An 18671-nucleotide genomic window follows, 5' to 3' on the forward strand; every position below is an offset into this window, starting at 1 on the left:
TAGTGTTAGAAGGGAAGGGAGGTGAACCCCATTCTCCAGTGGATAAAGATTTTACTCTTTATCTCAAACTGATTCAGGAACTACAATTAGAAAGATTTCCTAAGTGTGCAAACTAAACACATACATTTTCTATGGCTTCCTCCTAAAACTCCATTAGATGACAGTAAAAGTTTTAAACAGACATAAACCCTTGTTATGGACTAAATTGTGCCCCCTGAAATTCATATGTTGACTGCCTAACCACTAGTATGACTGTATTTGGAGACAGGTCTTCAGGGAGGTGATTAAGGTTAAATGAGGTCATAAGAGTCATGGTCTAAATCAATAGGGCTGGTGTCCTTATAAGAAGAGACACCAGGGATCTCTCTCTCTCTCTGTGTGCACATAGAGAAGAGGCCATGTGAGGACAGGGCAGAGTGAGAAGGCGACCTCTGCAAGCCAGAAAGAATGTTTCTCACCAGAAGCCCATCCTGAGGGCACCTTGATCTCAAACTTCCAGCATCCAGAACTGTGAAAAAATAAATTCTGTTGTTTAAGTCCATGGTACTTTGTTTTACGTCTACCTAGAAAAGAAGTGCTTTCAGTGTCCATGTTCAAGGGCACCAGATCATTTGTACCTGCAAGACTGTCTAATGTGTATCTTGCCTGAATTTTTCTAGGGAAGATTACACTAGACTTAGTGATTTAACCTATGAATCCTGTAGGAGTCACAGAATTACATAAATTACTTAAGTTTATATTTTAAATTTTATGACTTTTATTTATATCATCCTAAAAGTTTATATATTTATATAAAAGTTTATATATTTTTATAGCACTGTTTTTACTTGATCCAGTTAGAACTTCAAATTTTTTAAATATTCATTTCCTTCAGCAAATTTCATTCTAGTATTTTCCTCTCCGGGAGGAATGTGTCAGATTAATGTGAAAATCAAGTTTTTAAATCTTACCTGTTAAGTCCATTTTCAATTTCTCATCTCAGCCTGTAGTATAGTTGGGACTAGGATAATGACTTACAAAGTTTCTCTTCTTACCTTACACAGAAAAGGTAAATAATTTCCACTGAGATAAAATTTCCATCAACGTAAAGAGGAAGATTTAATCTGTGAGGTGTTCTATACTCAGACCTGTGAATGAAGCATTATTCATATACCATATATATTTTGAGTTCTGAGGAATCTGATCCTTCCTCATTTCTAAATACATACTGAACAGAGTAAAAAACAGGTTAGTCTACTCAATAAACTGCAGGAGCGGTATTTAGTTGTAAATGTTCAGTGAGTTCAGATTATGTATAAAGCCTTTCTGGATTTTTCAGGATATAAACAACATTTTTAGTTAAATTATATTTATTATCATAATTTATTATCATAATTAGCACATTAACATTAGAGAAAAAAATCACACATCATTTTTTCAACTAAACTAGGAGAAGACACATGGAAAAAACAAAAACAATTAACCAAGATTTACAGGGGCAACAGTGCAATAAGGATTAGCAGCTAGGAAACTGAGAATTGCATGCTCCTTGAGGAACCTATTTCATATGATACTCACTAGCTGAAATCTCTCAGTATATACGGCAATGATTTATTTGTTCAGGACTGGCTATGTGCACAGCCTAACTTACATGAAATCTATTTTACTTTGCTGCCCAGGACTATAACTATGGTCTGTTTTCCAGCTTCTGAAATAACATATAGAGCACTTTTCATTCATCAGTATTAATTAAAGAGGTTTCTTTCAAACATTAAAATTGCATATAATTCAGTTTAAATTCAAATAATTTGCTAATTCCATTCTACCCCCATTGGTTTGAGGGGATTTGTTTTTCACCTGTCCCTGATATGATTATCTACTGCATCCAACCAAAATATGTAGCATAATACATTTTCTAAGTTTCATCACAAAGTTTTGAGCATAGTTTTATAAAAACATCACTTGATCCTACTGGCACATTCAAAAGTTCTACTAGAAATAATAAGTCCCATTATATTTAAGCATCTACTGTAGATAAGGATCCTTATCATCCTGTATTTCAATTTTCAAAGAATCTTCTTACTCTACATTCTAGAATCATATGAGTAGAGCATAGAGAGACCCATTGATTATCATCCAATCAGAAACTTTCACACAAAAAATGTGGCCCAGGTTGTTGACATGCTCAGGGACACAAAGGTCATAGCAAAGTCACAACTTATAAATATGCAGTCAACAACTTTTTCACACATGGCTAAGCCCATAACACTCTTGTTTGTATAGTTTCTGTATGGGCTTCCTTATAAGAGAAAATGAAAACATTGTTGAAGCATGAGATGGCCCATTATTCTATCCTTTTAGTCATCATTTATCCAAAGCCTACTGACAGCCTGTCACAAAGGAAATCTCAGGGCTCAAGTTTTCCTGGCTCAAATTAAGATTAAAGATTCGGTGTTAGAATGATATTTTGCATCTAGAAGATAAAGCTGCAGACAACTGGAATTAAACTGGTATTTAAACCAGCCCTAAGTCAGCTGAGGGAGCACTGGGAAGAGAGGAGAACAGAAAGGTACCTGCATCTACCAAATGTCAGACAAGCTCACTCCTTCCTCTCCACTAGTTGTGGATTAGAAAGAATAACAGAAAACTAAGCTTGCTGACACATCCTGAGTTGATCTGGCATGAATTTCTGACAGCATGTATCAAACTGAAATATCTCAGTTCTCAAATAAAGGGTACAATTAAAGATTTATGCTGAATTTTTCTGGGGAAAAAATGTCTTTCATGTGTAAGTAATTTCTCCCATATTTTGAGAGCAAGAAATGTATATAGTGAGTGTGAAAGTTGCTTCATAACTCCAGGCAAAGGAAAAGTCATGTTCTTTTTCTTTTATCAAATTAAATCTCATCCTAAACCACCACTCATCAGGTTGATGGAAATTAATCTCAGTCAGTACTGGGGCCATATATCAGTCCCAGGGTAAAAACTTCAGGTTTTACACAGTCAAGAATACTTAGGGACAACCCTCTGATCTTTGGTCTAGATTGATCACTGCTAATAGGCTCTCTGTCTAAGACCACAGGGTCCCTTGCAGGAAGATGGCTCTGCTGCTTTTTGAAACTTGCCTTCCAGCTGGAACTGGAGCTCTTTATCAAGGCTAGGATCCCAGGAAAAAAGGTTCAGGTATCCACTGGACCACAAAGCCATTCCACACTGAGAACAGGCCACAGCCCCAGGAGGTTACAAGGGAACAGCACAGAGGGGATGGATTCTGGTTTGCCACTCCATGGAACCCTCCCTCCCCAAATAAATGTCTCTTTGAGCCTCCGTAGCAGACTCTCCCTCCTGGGCTCTTCCCTCTTCACTGCTTTCTGAGACTACTTGGCATAAGCCCTTCAATGAGTTCAGGCTTTAAAACACAAGGCAGTTGTACTTCTGTTTGGTCTTGCTAAACAAAAACTTGAAGAGATACAGCAGAAAAGCATTCTTGGAAAAGGACAGGAAAACAGAACAAAAGGAAAATCAATATTTCAATAAATTAGTCTACCACATGTGTCTATTGTGAAGTGTCATTTTTGCAAAATTATTTGAAAGTAGATACAACAGAGACCACCTTTTTCACCCCTTTCTCATTTCTGAAGTAAGTCTCCTGCAGGCACAAGTTTAGGGCAATTTGTGATTGAACTCAGGCCAATAAGCAACCTTGGGCAGTTTCTAGACAAATGGTTGTCTGTACCAGTTGGGGAGCATCTTCACTAATGTTATGCTCTTGGTTATCAGTTTTAGGCTGTACAAGCGAATTACCATATGTCCCCTCTGTCAGTGAATGGCATCATCATCCAAATAAGGTTGTTATATGTCTTTTGTTTTGACAGCTGCCTCGCCACCAGTTCTACACTTTTCAGACATGCTGAACTGCTTGCAATTCTCCTAAAAGTCATGCAAGCCTTTGCATATGTGCCTCCTTCTTCCTAAAAGAATGTTCCACAGCCTTCTTTATATTATGGTGCACACAAAAAAGGATAACATTTGTACAACAAATAAGAATGAATTGGAAAGGACTTGAAGTTGTTTATATGGGCCTGTTGAAATAATTCAGTAGAGAAGGTATCTAATAAGGTATCAAAATTTTTCATGAGAAACATTAGCCTGCTCATTTAAATGTAACTTTTTTCTTTTTACTTTAAAATAATTCCAAACTTAGAAAAGAGCTGCAACAATAATGGTAGAAATTCCTTTTTTTTCCTGTAGAGTTGAGAGTAAACTGCCAACATGATGCCTCACTGCCTGAGCTAAAACTTTACTGTATAATTGCTACAAACAAGGACATACTCCTACATAACCACAATACAATCATCACAATCAGGAAATTAACACTGATCCACTAATATCAACTAATCCACAAGCCCTGTTCAAGTTCTGACAATTATCCCACCAATGTGAAAGGACCACATGTTGCATTTAGCAGTTCTGTCTCTTTAGTCTCCTTTTGTCTATTAAAGTACCTCAACCTTGAGATATAAAGAAAGTTCAGTGGGCTAGAAGAGGAGGACAGAGGTGGAGATTTCTTGAACTGATGCAAAATAACTTCAAATTCCATCGAACTTTTCATATCAGGAATTTTAAAATAACGAAGAAGCTCTTACTCACGGGCTCTGCTATAATAGTTACCTTGTAGTTACCCTTAGATCCCATCAAAAGTGTATCTCAGCTGTAGAAACAAACGTACCTGATATATATGAAGATAATAATTCAGGGCCACCATCCCAAGTTTTGACCACCAGGAACCCCAGCCCAACCCCTTTGTTCCATCTTCCGGACCAGCTATACACTATACTCATTGGATTCTTAGATCACTATGTGTTCCATTGACTCCACCATCCCGTGTCCTCAATAGGCATCTGAAACAGATGTCCAGCTATCAGATGACTCCCTTGGGCTACACTCAGCATCTTGCACTAGGACTGCAAATGCCAGCTATCTTTCAAAATATTTATTTGCAGAGGTGATAGGGCCTATGGTTACATGCTGCTCCATTATGGATACACTGTTAGGAGTTCAGTATAGAGATGCTCTTGGTACTGTTCCCAGGTTATACTGAGTATATCAAGAGTTTAGGGGATTAACATCTCCTGTGCACGTATAATCCATTTGAGATACACTGATTGGATATTTCTGGCTTTTTCTTTCCCTCTCTGCCTTGATAACTCTTCTGATTTCAGAATTCAGTTTGGAGGTGCATTCAAAATCATTCATTCATTCAATTAACAAATACTTAGAAAGAGAAATTAAGAAAACAATCCTATTTACAACTGCATTAGAAAGAATAAATAACTAGGAATTAATTTAACCAAGGAGGTGAAAGACCTGTACACTGAAAATTACAAGCCATTATTGAAAGAAACTGAAGAAGACACAAATGGAAAGTTATTTCATGTTCACAGATTGAAAGAGTATTATTATGTTCCATATGCTAGAGAAGAATAAAACAATAGAAAAAAATCAAAGAAACCAGGAGCTGGTTCTTTGAGAAAATAAAATACATAAACTCCAAGCCAGACTTATCAAGAAAAAAGAGTGTACACACATGAACAAAATCAGAAATGAAGAAGGAATAATCACAATGGATACTGCAGAAATACAAAGAACTATTAGAGAATTCCGTGAAAAATTATATGCCAATAAATTGGACAACTTAGAAGAAATGGAAAACTTCCTACAAAAACACAACCTTCCAAGACGGACCCAGGAAGAAACAGAAAATCTGAACAGATCAATTACCAGCAATGAAATTGAACTGTTAATCAAAAAACTCCCCCAAAACAAAAGTCCATATCCAGATGGCTTCACAACCAAATTCTACCAAACACTTAAAGAAGAGCTAATACTCATCCTCTTAAAGCATTCCAAAAAGTAGAAGGAGAGGGAATACTTCCAAACTCATTCTATGAAGCCAGCATGACTCTATACCAAAGCAAGAGAAAGACACTACAGAAAAAGAAAATTATAGACCAATATCCCTGATGAACATAGATGCAAAAATCCCCAACAAAATATTAGCAAACCAAATCCAAAAATACATCAGAAAGATCATCCATCATGACCAAATGGGATTTAATCCAAGGATGTAAGGTGGTACAATATTTGTAAATCAATCGATATCATATACCACATTTAAAAAAAAGAATAAAAAACATATGATCATCTCAATAGATGCTGAAAAAGCATTTTACAAAATTCAACATCCATTTATGATAAAAACTCTGAACAAAATGGGTATAGAAGGTACATACTTCAACATAATAAAGGCCATATATGACAAACCTACAGATAATATCATACTTAATAATGGAAAGCTGAAAGCTTGTCCTCTAAGATTGAGAACAAGACAAAGATGTCCACTCTCACCACTTTTATTCAACATAGTACTGGAGGTTCTAGCCACAGCAATCAGACAACACAGAGAGATAAAAGGCATGCAAATTGGTAAGGAAGAAGTTAAACACTCACTATGTGCAGATGACATGATAGAATACATAGAAAACCCTAAAGAATCCACCAAAAAACTACTAGAACTAATAACTGAATTTGACAAAGTTGCAGGATACAAAATTAATACTCATAAATCTGTTGCACTCCTATATACTAACAACAAACTAGAAGAAAGAGAAATGAGGAAAACAACTCCATTTACAATTGCATCAAAAAGAATAAAATACCTAGAAATAAACCTAACCAAAGAGGTGAAAGACCTATACCCTAAAAATTACAAGACACTCATGAGAGAAATTAAAGAAGACACCAATAAATGGAAATACATCCCATGCTCATGGATAGGAAGAATTAATATTGTCAAAATGGCCATCCTGCCCAAAGCAATTTACAGATCCAATGCAATCTCTATCATAATACCAACAGCATTCTTCAGTGAACTAGAACAAATAGTTCTAAAATTCATATGGAACCACACAAGACTCCAAATAGCCAAAGCAATCCTGAGAAAGAAGAACAAAGCTGGGGGGATTATGCTCCCCAACTTTAAGCTCTACTACAAAGCTACAGTAATCAAAACAATTTGGTACTGGCAGAAGAACAGACCCATAGATCAATAGAACAGAATAGACAGCCTAGATATAAACCCACACATCTACAGTCAACTAATATACGATAAAGGAGCCAGGAATATACAATGGGGAAAGACAGCCTCTTCAACAATTGGTGTCAGCAAAACTGGAGAGCTACATGTAAGAGAATGAAACTGGATAATTGTCTAACTCCATATCCAAAAGTAAACTGGAAATGGATCAAAGACCTGAATGTAAGTCATGAAACCATTAAAACTCTTGGAAAGAAACACGGGCAAAAATCTCTTGAATATAAGCATAAGCAATTTTCTCCTGGACACATCTCCTCAGGCAAAGAAAACAAAATAAAAAATGAAGAATTTCAATGCAATCCCTATCAAAATTTCAATGGCATTTTTCAAAGAAATAGAGCAAACAATCTTAAAATTTATCTGAAACCACAAAAGACCACAAATAGCCAAAACAATCTCAAGAAAGAAGAACAAAGCTGGAAACATCATAATTCCTGACTTCAAACTATATTACAAAGTTATAGTAATCAAAACAGTATGAGTGGCATAAAGATAGACATACAGATCAAGAGAACAGAGTAGAGTCAAGAAATAAGCTCATGCATGTATGGTCAATTGATTTACAGCTCTTTTAATTAGTAAAAGAGCCAAGAATATACAATGGGGAGAGAATAGTCCTTTCAATAAATGGTACTGGGAAAACTGGACAGCCACATGCAAAAGAATGAAATTGGATCACTATCTTACACCATAAACAAAAATCAACTCAAAATGGATTAAAGGCTTGCACCATAAACTCCTAGAAGAAAACATAGGCACTAAGCTCCTTGACATCAGTCTTTGCAATGATTTTTTGTATTTGATGCCAAAGGAAAAAAAAAAAAGTGGGACTACATCATACTAAAGAGCTTCTTCATAGTAAATCAATAACATAAACATCAATCTTCAGAATGGGAGAAAATATTCTCAAATCATACATCTGTTAAGAGGTTAAAATCCAAAATATATACAGAACTTATACAACTCAATAGAAAAACAAACAATCCAATTTAAAAATTCAGATCCTTTGCCACTTTTCCAAAGACATACAAATAGCCAAATAGCCAACAGGCACATAGAAAGGTGCTCAACATCACTAATCACCATGGAAATACAAATCAAAACCACAATGAACTATTATTACCTCACATCTATTAGAATGGCTAATAACAAAACAAGAAATATTAAATGTTGGTGAGAATGTGGAATAACAGGAACTCTTGTTCCTGTTGGTGGGAATATAAAATGGTACAACCACTATGGAAAACAGTATGGCGAGTCCTCAAAAAATTAAAACTAGAACTACCATATGATCAACAATTCCACTTCTGGATATTTATCTGAAGGAAACAAAATCACTCTCTCAAAAAGAGTCCTCCACCCTCATGTTCACTGCAGCATTATTTACAATAGCCAAAATATGGAAACAATCTAAGTGTCCATCAGTGGATGAACTAATAGAGAAAATGTGGTATATATATATACATATATATATATACACACATAGAATATTTTTCAGCCATAAAAAAGAGAGAAATCATGCCATTTGAGATAATGTGGATGGACCTTGAAAGCATTATGCTAAGTGAAATAAATCACAGAGAGAAAAACAAATTTTGTATGATCTCACTTATATGTGAAATCTAAGAAAAAAAGAAACAGAGAACAGATTGGTGGTTGATAGACCCAGGGAGTGGGAGAGAGGGCCAAACAGGTGAAGGTGATGAAAAGGTATAAACTTCCAGTTATAAGATAAATAAGTTGTGGGGATGTAAAGTGTAGTGCGGTGACTATAGTTTACAATACTGTATTGTATACCCGAAAGCTGTAAGAGTACATCTTAAAAGTTCTCATCACACAAAAAAATTTCAACTATGTGTGGTAATGGATATTAACTAAACTTATTGTGGTAATCATTTTGCAATATATACATATATTAATCATCATGTTGTACACCTAAAACAATGTTATATGTCGATTACATATCAATAGAAAACTTTAAAAAGAAATATTTAAGGAATGTCTACTAGGTACCCTGTTAAGTTCTGGGACTGCAGAACTGAACAAGTCAGATAAAGCCTTGATCTCAAGGATTTTTACAGTTGGTGGAGAGCAGACAATTAAAAAAACACAAAGAACTTCAGGAATGATAGGTGCTCAAACATAAATGACAAGAAGCGAGCCATGGGAAGATCCAGGGGAAGAACATTTCAGGCAGAGGAAACAGCTAGTTTAAAGGTCCCAAGGAAGAAAGAAGACCAGTAGGCTAGAAATTCCTGACAGAGAAGAATGGTAGGAAATGAGGGCAAAAATCTGGCAAAGCCAAATTGTGCAGGCCTTGTAAGCCAGGGAAACTAATTTAGATCTTAAGAGCAACTGAAACCATTGGAGGATTTTAAACAAGGAAACAACACAATGTGATGGTCTTAAAACTTAAAAGATGACTAAATTATAGACTGCAGAATACAAGCAGGAAAACCAGTAGAGGTCTACTGTAACAGTCCAGGGAAGAGATACCAACGTATAGGATTAGGCTAGTAGTAGGAGATGTGAAAGGAATGACAAATTCAAATACACTGTGGGGCAGAATCAAAAGTAACTTACTGATAGACTTGATAATAGGGTGTACGATGACAGGAGTAATCTAGAATGGTTCATAGGCTTGTGACTTGAGCAACTGGGTGGATAGCAATTCCATTTACTGAAATTTGAAAGACTAAGAGATGAGACAGGACTGTGGGTGAAAATCATGAGTTCTGTTTTGGACATATTAAGTCTGAAATCCCTATTAGACATCTAAGAGTTGTTAAGTAGGCAATTGGATACAGGAAGTCCAAAGATCAGGAAAGGGTCAGGGCCAAAGATATAAATTTGGAAGCAATCTGCACACAGTATTTAAAGACATAAGACAAGATGACATAACAGTGTGCAGATAGAGAAAGTACCTCTAGACAAAGTCCCCAGGCACTCCAACATTTAAAAGTTTAGTGGAGGAAAAAACAAAACAAAATAAAATAGCAGTAGACACGAAGTCACTTGAGAAGTGACTGGTGGTTGCCATGGGGGAGAGGGAGGATGGGTTGGGGGAAGGAGAGGATGGATTGCAGCAGGGGGGAGGGGGAATACAAAAATTCTCAATCATAAGATAAGTTGGTCACAGGGATGGTAGTATAGCATGGAAAACATAGCTAACGATTCTGTAACATCTTCCTATGTTGATAGTGACTGCACTAGTTGGGGTGAGGGTTTAATGTGGGTAAATGGCGAACCACTGTGTTATGTAACTGAAACTAATATAGGATTGTATGTCAACTATATACTTTAATTTTTAAAAAGTTTACTACAAGATAATCTACTGTGAGATTTGCTTTGGCCTGCTGGGGGGCCCTGCTTATTTTTCTAACTTTACCCAGGTGCTGCTTTTCTTCCTCCAGCCCTAATCAAGTGATTTGCAACCTGGGCAATTTAGCAAGCAAGCCCAAAACAACCTAGTAAAAACAGGAAGAATTTCATCTTGAAAATAAGATTGCATTTTAAAACCCAATTAGTTAAAAAGTTAAGTTTCTTAACATACTCTTTAACAAACAGACAATAACTCAGCCCACCTTGGGAGCAAAGCAGGCAATCTTGAGTGATATGCTCCCAGACCAGGAAGTTGCTATCCTGAGAGGAAATCAGAGCAGTAAATTTCTTATAAATAACCCAGAAGACTAATAAGAAACATAATGTCTCTTCAAAGATAAACATTTTGGGACCACTTAGCAGGTGTGCATCCCTAGCCCTTTGTCTCTCAACTGCCTGTAAAATCCCTAGACAACGCACCACCCTGGGGCTCTCTCGTCCCCTCCTAGCACAAGCCAGGAGCCCTGTCCTCTCACTTTATCTCTAAATAAAACCCTCTGCCTTGCTTTCCTAAAAAAAATAAACAAATAGAATAAATAAATAAATTTTACTAGAGGAAAAGGAGAATAAAGAGGAAGAAGAAGAGGTAAAACATAAATGAGACTGAGAAACAGCAGCAAGTTGCAGGGGTAGGTGAACTAGGACAGTGTGATATCTTGGGAGTCAAAACAAGAAAGTATTTCAAGAGTGAGGGCTGTTGTAACTGAATACCATAGACTGGTGGCTTAACAACAGAAATGCATTTCTCCCAGTTCTGGAGGTTAGAAATCTGAAATCAGGGTGCAGCATGGTTGGGTGCTAAGTGAGGGCCCTTCTTCCTGGTACACAGCCTTTTCCCTGTATCCTCACATGGCTGAGAGACAGAGAAACAGCGTTCTGATCTCTTTATCCCATTATAAGGGCACCAATCCTATCATAGGGGTTCCACTCTCATGACATATATAACCCTAATTTCTTCCCAAAGGTCCCACTTCCAAAAACCATCAAACTGGGAATTAGGATTTCCACATATGACTTTGGAGGAGGACACAAATATTCAGTCTACAGCAGATTGTGATAATCTAAAGGAAAGACAATAACAAGTGCTGGGGAAGATGTGGAAAAACTGGAACCGTCATACAGTGCTCATGCAAATGTAAAATGACAGAACACTGTCTGGAGGTTCTTTGAAAGTTTAAACATAGAGTTACCATATGACCAGAAATCCCACTCCTAGGTATAAATCCAAAGGAAATGAAAACATATGTCCACATAAAAACTTGAACACAAGTGTTCAGAGCATATTCATAAGAACTCCAACATGGAAACACTCTAAATGAATATCGAATGATGAACGGATAAATAAAATGCAGCATATCCATGCAATGGGATATTATTTGACAGTACAAAGAAATTAAGTATTGTACATGGTACAACATGGATGAAGCCTGAAAACATTTTGCTAGGTGAAAGGGAAGTCAGACACAAAAGACCACATATTACATGATTCCATTTATAAAATTTCCAGAATGGACAAATCTATAGAAACAGAAAGTAGATTGGTGGTTGCCTAAGGCTAGGACAGGGAAGGAGAGGGAAATGAGGAATGGCTACTAATGGGTACAGGGTTTCTTTTAAGGGGGAAAAATATACTATCATTAGACTGTGGTAATGGCTACACAACTCTGTGAATATATTTAAAATACTGAATTGTCCAATTTCAGTGGGTGGATTGTATGGTATGTAAATTATATCTCAATACAGCTGTTTAAAAAAATAAGGGAGAGGTCACTGGTGAGAGACAGCTAAGATCAGAATGAGTAGAGACCATTGGATTGGGTACCATAAAGGTCATTTGTGACCTTGAGAAATAAATGTTTAGCGGAGTGATGAAGATGGAGAAAGAAAGCAAACAGGGCAGGCTGAGGGGGAATGGAAAGCGAGGAAGCAGCATCATAGAAGTTTGGTTGTAAAGGGCTGCAGAGAAATGGGGTAATGGCTGCAGAGGGATATGGAATAAACAGAGGGTTTGTTTTCACAGGATGAGAAATAGTAGAGCATGTCTGTTGATGGGAATGAATCAATACAGAGGGAGAAATTTATAATCGAGAAAATGTTTGTTGTTGACTCAAAGTCCTTAAAAAGGGGATGGAATAAAAAGCACAACTGGAAAGGCTGGCATGCATTCGTTTCAACAGGGGAGAAAGCAGGGGGCCTAGGACCAGATGTCATTAGACCGCAGACAGGCTTAGGAAGAAAAGAGAGGGGCTGCTATTTCCTCAAGAGGCCTGAAGCAAAGTGATCAACTTAGGGTCAGGACAAAGAAAGGTTTTATATTGCTGTAAAATGAAATTAGCACCCCCTCGCACCCCCCCAAACACAGCAGCTCATTAGATCATGTTTTCCTCTCAGCTTCCTGGCCTTTTATCTTTGCCCAGAATCCAGTTCTTAAATTTGGCATCATTTGCTTTTGGAGATGCTAGAAATTTTTAAGACCAATAAGTCTGGGCTCCTTTGTGTTTAACCATCTTTCCTTTAACATTTCTCTCTACTCTCAGCATTTTACTATGAGCAAAAACTGCAAGAAGAAACCAGTCCGCATCTTCTGCATTGCGCCTGGAAATTCCTTAGCCAAATCACCCAGTCCCTCATGTACGTCTGCTACCTTCCACACCAACACAGCGGACGGCACCGTGAAACTCTGCCTCTACAGAAGAAGACCCTCTTTCCTTCGGTTCCCACTAGTATTTTCCTCACTTCCTTTTAAGCTTTTACCTAGTCTCCCGAAAGGCCTTGAGGCTTCTCCTAACAGACTCTTCAGTTTTTCTCTAACATTCTCCTCCAAGTCCTTCCAGCTTCTGCCTACTGCCTGGTTCCCAAACCACTCCTACATTTTTAGGTCTTTGCTATAGAGGAATTCCACTTTCAAGTACCAAGATCTTTATTGTTACTTATGACAAATTACTCCCAAACTTAGCAGCTTAAAACAATAAATGTTACCTCATGGTTTCTGTGAATCAAGAATTTGCAAGTGGCCTCACTGGGTGATTTTGGGGGTTGTCATGAAGACGCCAGCCAGGGCAGAAGGATCTGCTTCCCAGACAGCTCACGCACGTGGCTCTTGGCAGTTGGCCCCACTTCCTTGCCACTGGGCCCTCCCCACGGGGAGGCTTTTTACACAGGGCTGGCTTCTCCCAGAGTGGGTGATCCGAGAGAGGAGAAGAGCGAGGGAAGCCACAGTGCTTTTTATGACCTCGTCTCAGAAGTCACACATGGCCGTTTTTTTTTCAGCTTTGTTGAGGTATAATTGACAAATAAAACTATATTTACAGTGTATAAAGTGATGATTTTATAGATATATACACATTCACCATCACTTCTGCCACATTAGTTTGCTTAAAATGAATCACTAGGTCCAGCCCATACTGAAGGGGAGGGAAATTAAGCTCTGCTGCTTGAAAGGAGTATTATCGAAGAATTTGTGGACATATTTTAAGCTACCATAAGGAGGAATGAAGAAGGATTCTGGAGATAAAAGATGAGAAATTGCCATTTCTAAGAGTGGGAAGTGAATGTAAGACTGCTAGAAAATTTAGTAGGAATTTCAGGAAATTTGGACTTCCCACTTCAGACTTCTGATAATGAGTTTAAAAGATCAACTAGCCCCCTGAATTCACTGACTAAGTCAGGTGCCTCTCTCACAGGCAGCACCCCCTGGTTACCCCTATTATTGCTTTAGCAGGCAGATTTGCAGTAGTTGTCTGCTTGTCAATTTCCCCCACTAAACTATGAGCCTTTCAATGTGAACTATCCCTCACACGACAGGCATTCAGTGAATCGTGGTAAAATAATTTAATCTGTTTCAAACTCCTGCTTTAGGTAAGAAAAGAAGAGGTAGAAGGTGAAAAAGAAAGCCACAACATAACACAGAAAAAAGGGGTGCACAAAAATAATAGGGCAGATGGGCACTTGGTCACAATATAACCTGGAAAGAGAGAAGTAACATTAAATTTGCCAAAGAATCTAGTTTATTATCACTCTACCTCCAGTGCTCAAGGTTTGCCCCTAGCCCAGATTCAGTCTGGGTCTGCACTCCTCCCAATCCAGGCTTCCAGACCCAATTGTAATAAAACATGGGGGGAGGCTTGTATTAGTTTTCTATCATTGCATAACAGATTGCCTCAAACCTAGTGGTTAAAACAACACAAATTTATCATCTTACAGTTCTGTAGGTGAGAAGTCTGAGGCCGGTTTCATTGGGCTAAAATTAAGTTGTCAGGAGGGCTGCATTCTCTTCCGGAGCCTCTAAAGGAGAAACCGTTTCCTTCTAGAGGCCGCCTGCATTCCTTGTCTCACAGTCCCCTGCCTCCATCTTCAAAGCCAGCAATGGTGAGTCTAGTTCCTTTCACACTTCAGATTTCTCCTGCTCCTTCTTTCGTTGTCCCATCCCTCTATCTTCCCCCCACGCCCCTCCCTACCCATCTCTCTCATAGATTTAACTGTACTCCTGCAGCTAATCCATAATAATTTCCCTATCTCAAGGTCCTTAACCTTACTCACATCTATGATGTGCTTCTCACCATGTAAGGTCACACATTCATAGGTCTGGAGATTAAGACATGGACATCTTTGGGGAGCTGTTATTCTGACTACCAGACAGTTCGACATACAAGAGAAGATGCCCAGGTGGAAGTTAAGAGAGACCACACATTCGTATAGGTCATAAAGGCAACACTGATTTAATTGAGTCCTGGAGGAAATGTTTGACTTTGGTTACTCAGTTACTTAACACTCCATGTAAGGTCGAAACCCCAGATGGGAAAGCAAGGCAAGGCGGGTAAGAGAAGAATGGGTAGACAGTCTGGAACACATCACAAACAGACAAATTTCTGTGCCCCAAAACTAATGCTGTAATTAGGTGGTTTCAAATTTTGGAATCATAAACACACACAACCATATATTGCTTCTCTTCAATAAGTTACTTATTTCAAAATAGCTTAAATTCCTTATTTCCTTCCAAATACAATGTTCCATTCACATGCCACCAGGTGGCAGAGAAGAGCAGAGAATAAATTCCTAAATACTCAAAAGAAAAAAAGAAAAACCAAAACCTTTTCTTATACTGAGAAGTCTAGCCCACGGGATAGGGTTGCAGACCCAAACTTATGAAAATAGAAAAGCACCTTATTTTTAAAAGCTTCCAGAGAAACCAATTTCACAATTTTCTCCAACTGAAATTTGGGAAACCTGTTAAAAATGTATGTCAAAACAATAAAGCCAGACAAGCTCAGAATAGTTAGGCAAAATCATAAGTTCAGAAAGAACTAAGAATCACTTTAACTTAAGAAGCTACCGAAAACAAAAACAAATCCATAACCTTGGCCCTGCCTCCTTGAGGAAACTTAATGGCTGTCTCCCAGTCATCCCCTCAAGCACCCCAAATTAAATGTGTCCCTGCTGAACTCACCATCTTCCTTCCACACTGTCTTTTCCTCTTGTTCCCTGTTTCAATAAATACGATCATCCACTGGTTGCCAAATGCAGGATTCCCTCAGTCATCCTTGCAGCTCCAAACACCCTCAACTTTCAAAGAATGAGTACTTTTATCTTCTCTTTTTCTTCACTACTAGTTTGAAAATAATGCACTGTTTTATTCTTTTAGTAGTTATCCCAGAAATTACCACATGCATGTTTATTTTATCAAAACTAAAGTTAATGAATATCTTTATTCTATCCTTAGGTGATACGAGGATTATTTAAAATGCATTATCCCCCTTCTGGATGTCACAGTGGTTGTTGTACATTTTAATTTTTTAAACCCTACTGGGACATTATTATTACTGTTTTCTACAACCAGTGTTCATTTAGATTTACCCATACGTTTGCCACCTTCTTTGCTGTTCTTTCCTTCTTGCATCTCAGATCTTCCCTCTTGGGTCACTTGCCTTCTGACTGAAGTACATCTTGGAGAATTTCCTACAGTGAGCATCAGCTGGAGATGAACCCTCTCCAGCTTGTGTTTGAAAAAAAATGTCCTTTGCCCTCATTTTGAAAGATATTTTTGTTTAGTGTAAGTTCTAGATTGGCAAATATTTTATGTCAGCCCTTTAAAGATACCATTCCACTGATTTCCAGTGTTGCTGTTAGGAAGTCAACTATTAATCCAACTGTTGCTCCTCTGAAAGTAATCCGCTCTTTTCCTCTGGTGCTTTTGAGATGTTTTTTCTTTGCCTATTGTTTGTTGTAGTTTCTATGACAAGTCTTGGGTGGATTTCTTTTTATTTATCCAACTTGACATTGTTGATCTTCTTTAATTCATTCTAAAATATTTTCAGTCATTGCAACTTCAAATATTGCCTCTGCCCTATTCTTTCTCTCCTTTCCTTACATAATCCCAACTAGACGAATGGGAAGTCCTCTCACTCTATCCACCACATATCCTAATTTCTCTTCCAAATTTTGCATCTTTTTGTCTCTCTTCAAAACATTCTGAATAATATCTTCTTCTCTTTCTCAAGTTTACTAATTCTCTCTTTTGCTTTGTTCACTTTGTTTCAAACCCTTCAACTCAGTCTTTATTAGGTGATTTACTCAAAATTATAGTTTACTTGGTTCTTTTTCAAACATTTTCTGCTCCTTTCTATAATTTCTTATCCCTTTCAGATATTTTTAGGCTTATGTTTCATGTCTTTAAACACTGCAGGCACAGTTGTATTAGTCACGGAAGGGCAGGTTATGTGGAAGTAATAAGTGACTCCAAATTCCCAATGACTTACAACCGCAAACATTTGTTTCTTGCTTTTGCTCTATGTTCACTGTGGGTCAGCTGCCGTACTGACCCACATCTTCTTTTCTGTGAGACCCAGACTGACAGATAAGCCATTATCTGAAACATTAATGCTTGTCATGGGAGAAGGGAAGAGAGTATGGCCAAGCACAAGCTGACTCTTAAAACTTCTGCCAAGAAGTGATATATGTCACTTCTGCTCACATTTCAAGTACAAGACTCTTGTAAGGAAGGGTACCAAACTTCATGAATAACATAAAGTCTATCAGAGCCTATCCTTCTTATTATTAAATAGTCACTTCCCACCCCCTGTCACATACAAATATACTTATCTCCTCCCCAAGGGGAGAAAATCCTAAAGCCTTATACAGTCACTGCTTTGAGCTTAAAGTCCTAGTTCTCTGAATGATACATATTCATCTCTATGTCAGGCCTACATGAGGTTCATTTTAACCTGGATACCTATGAACTACTAAGTCACCTGTCCCACCCCACCCCAGTATACATACAATAGTGGAATAGGATCAGGATAATTACAATAAATACTCCCATTTGGAAAGGAGAAAGATGGAAGACACAATTCTAAAACCCAACTGGGTAGACAAATAGAAGGGGTTCCTACTCTGGGGAGGAGGAATATTTCTTGAACAGATTTTGGTTTCACTCCCTAGGAATAACTCCCTCATCCACTGTTCACCATGACCCTTGGTCCTGCCCTTGGGAAGGATTTTCAATCATTCTTGGTCACTGTGAAGAGGGCACGGGAAATACGCCCTCCTTGGGGTCTTAGCAGCTTTCTCTGCCTGTTTCCTTCCCATAGAACATTGGGGCCTACAGGTGCAGACTCTTTTAACCCAGGCTAGTGGTACTTTTGATGTACAACCCTTTTTCAAAAACATACTTGATTATTTATTTATTTTATTTTAACCAGCTCCCTATACTAATAGCCATACCCATAATTCTTTTCAACACAATTCTCCCTCATTAGAGTTCATTCAGATACTTGAGCCTATCAAGTTTCTGCTGGAATAAACACAACCTTAGTGTCTTTTTCTTGATCATTTTGTCAAACTAAAAAGGATTTAATATATATCACTTAAATCTATTCATAGGTTTTTAACAATGAGGATCACTAATTTGATTTTTGCTTTAGAGTCTAAGATAAAGTCTAAGTTGAACTTTATCACTTAAAGGCCTTAGTTTCAATTTTATCAGATGGAGATGAAAATCACTTATATCTTCAAACCTCAAGTTCTAAATTCCTGTGCTCTCTTAATTTCCTTTCAGATTAATGAATTAAATGCTCTTTCTGCTTTCAAATCAGCCATTCTTTTCTTTATTAAGGTATTATGGATATATACTCATATGAATGTTTCACATGAAAATCAA

The sequence above is a fragment of the Manis pentadactyla genome, chromosome 13 (genome assembly GCF_030020395.1).
Source record: "Manis pentadactyla isolate mManPen7 chromosome 13, mManPen7.hap1, whole genome shotgun sequence".
Taxonomy (NCBI): Eukaryota; Metazoa; Chordata; class Mammalia; order Pholidota; family Manidae; genus Manis; species Manis pentadactyla.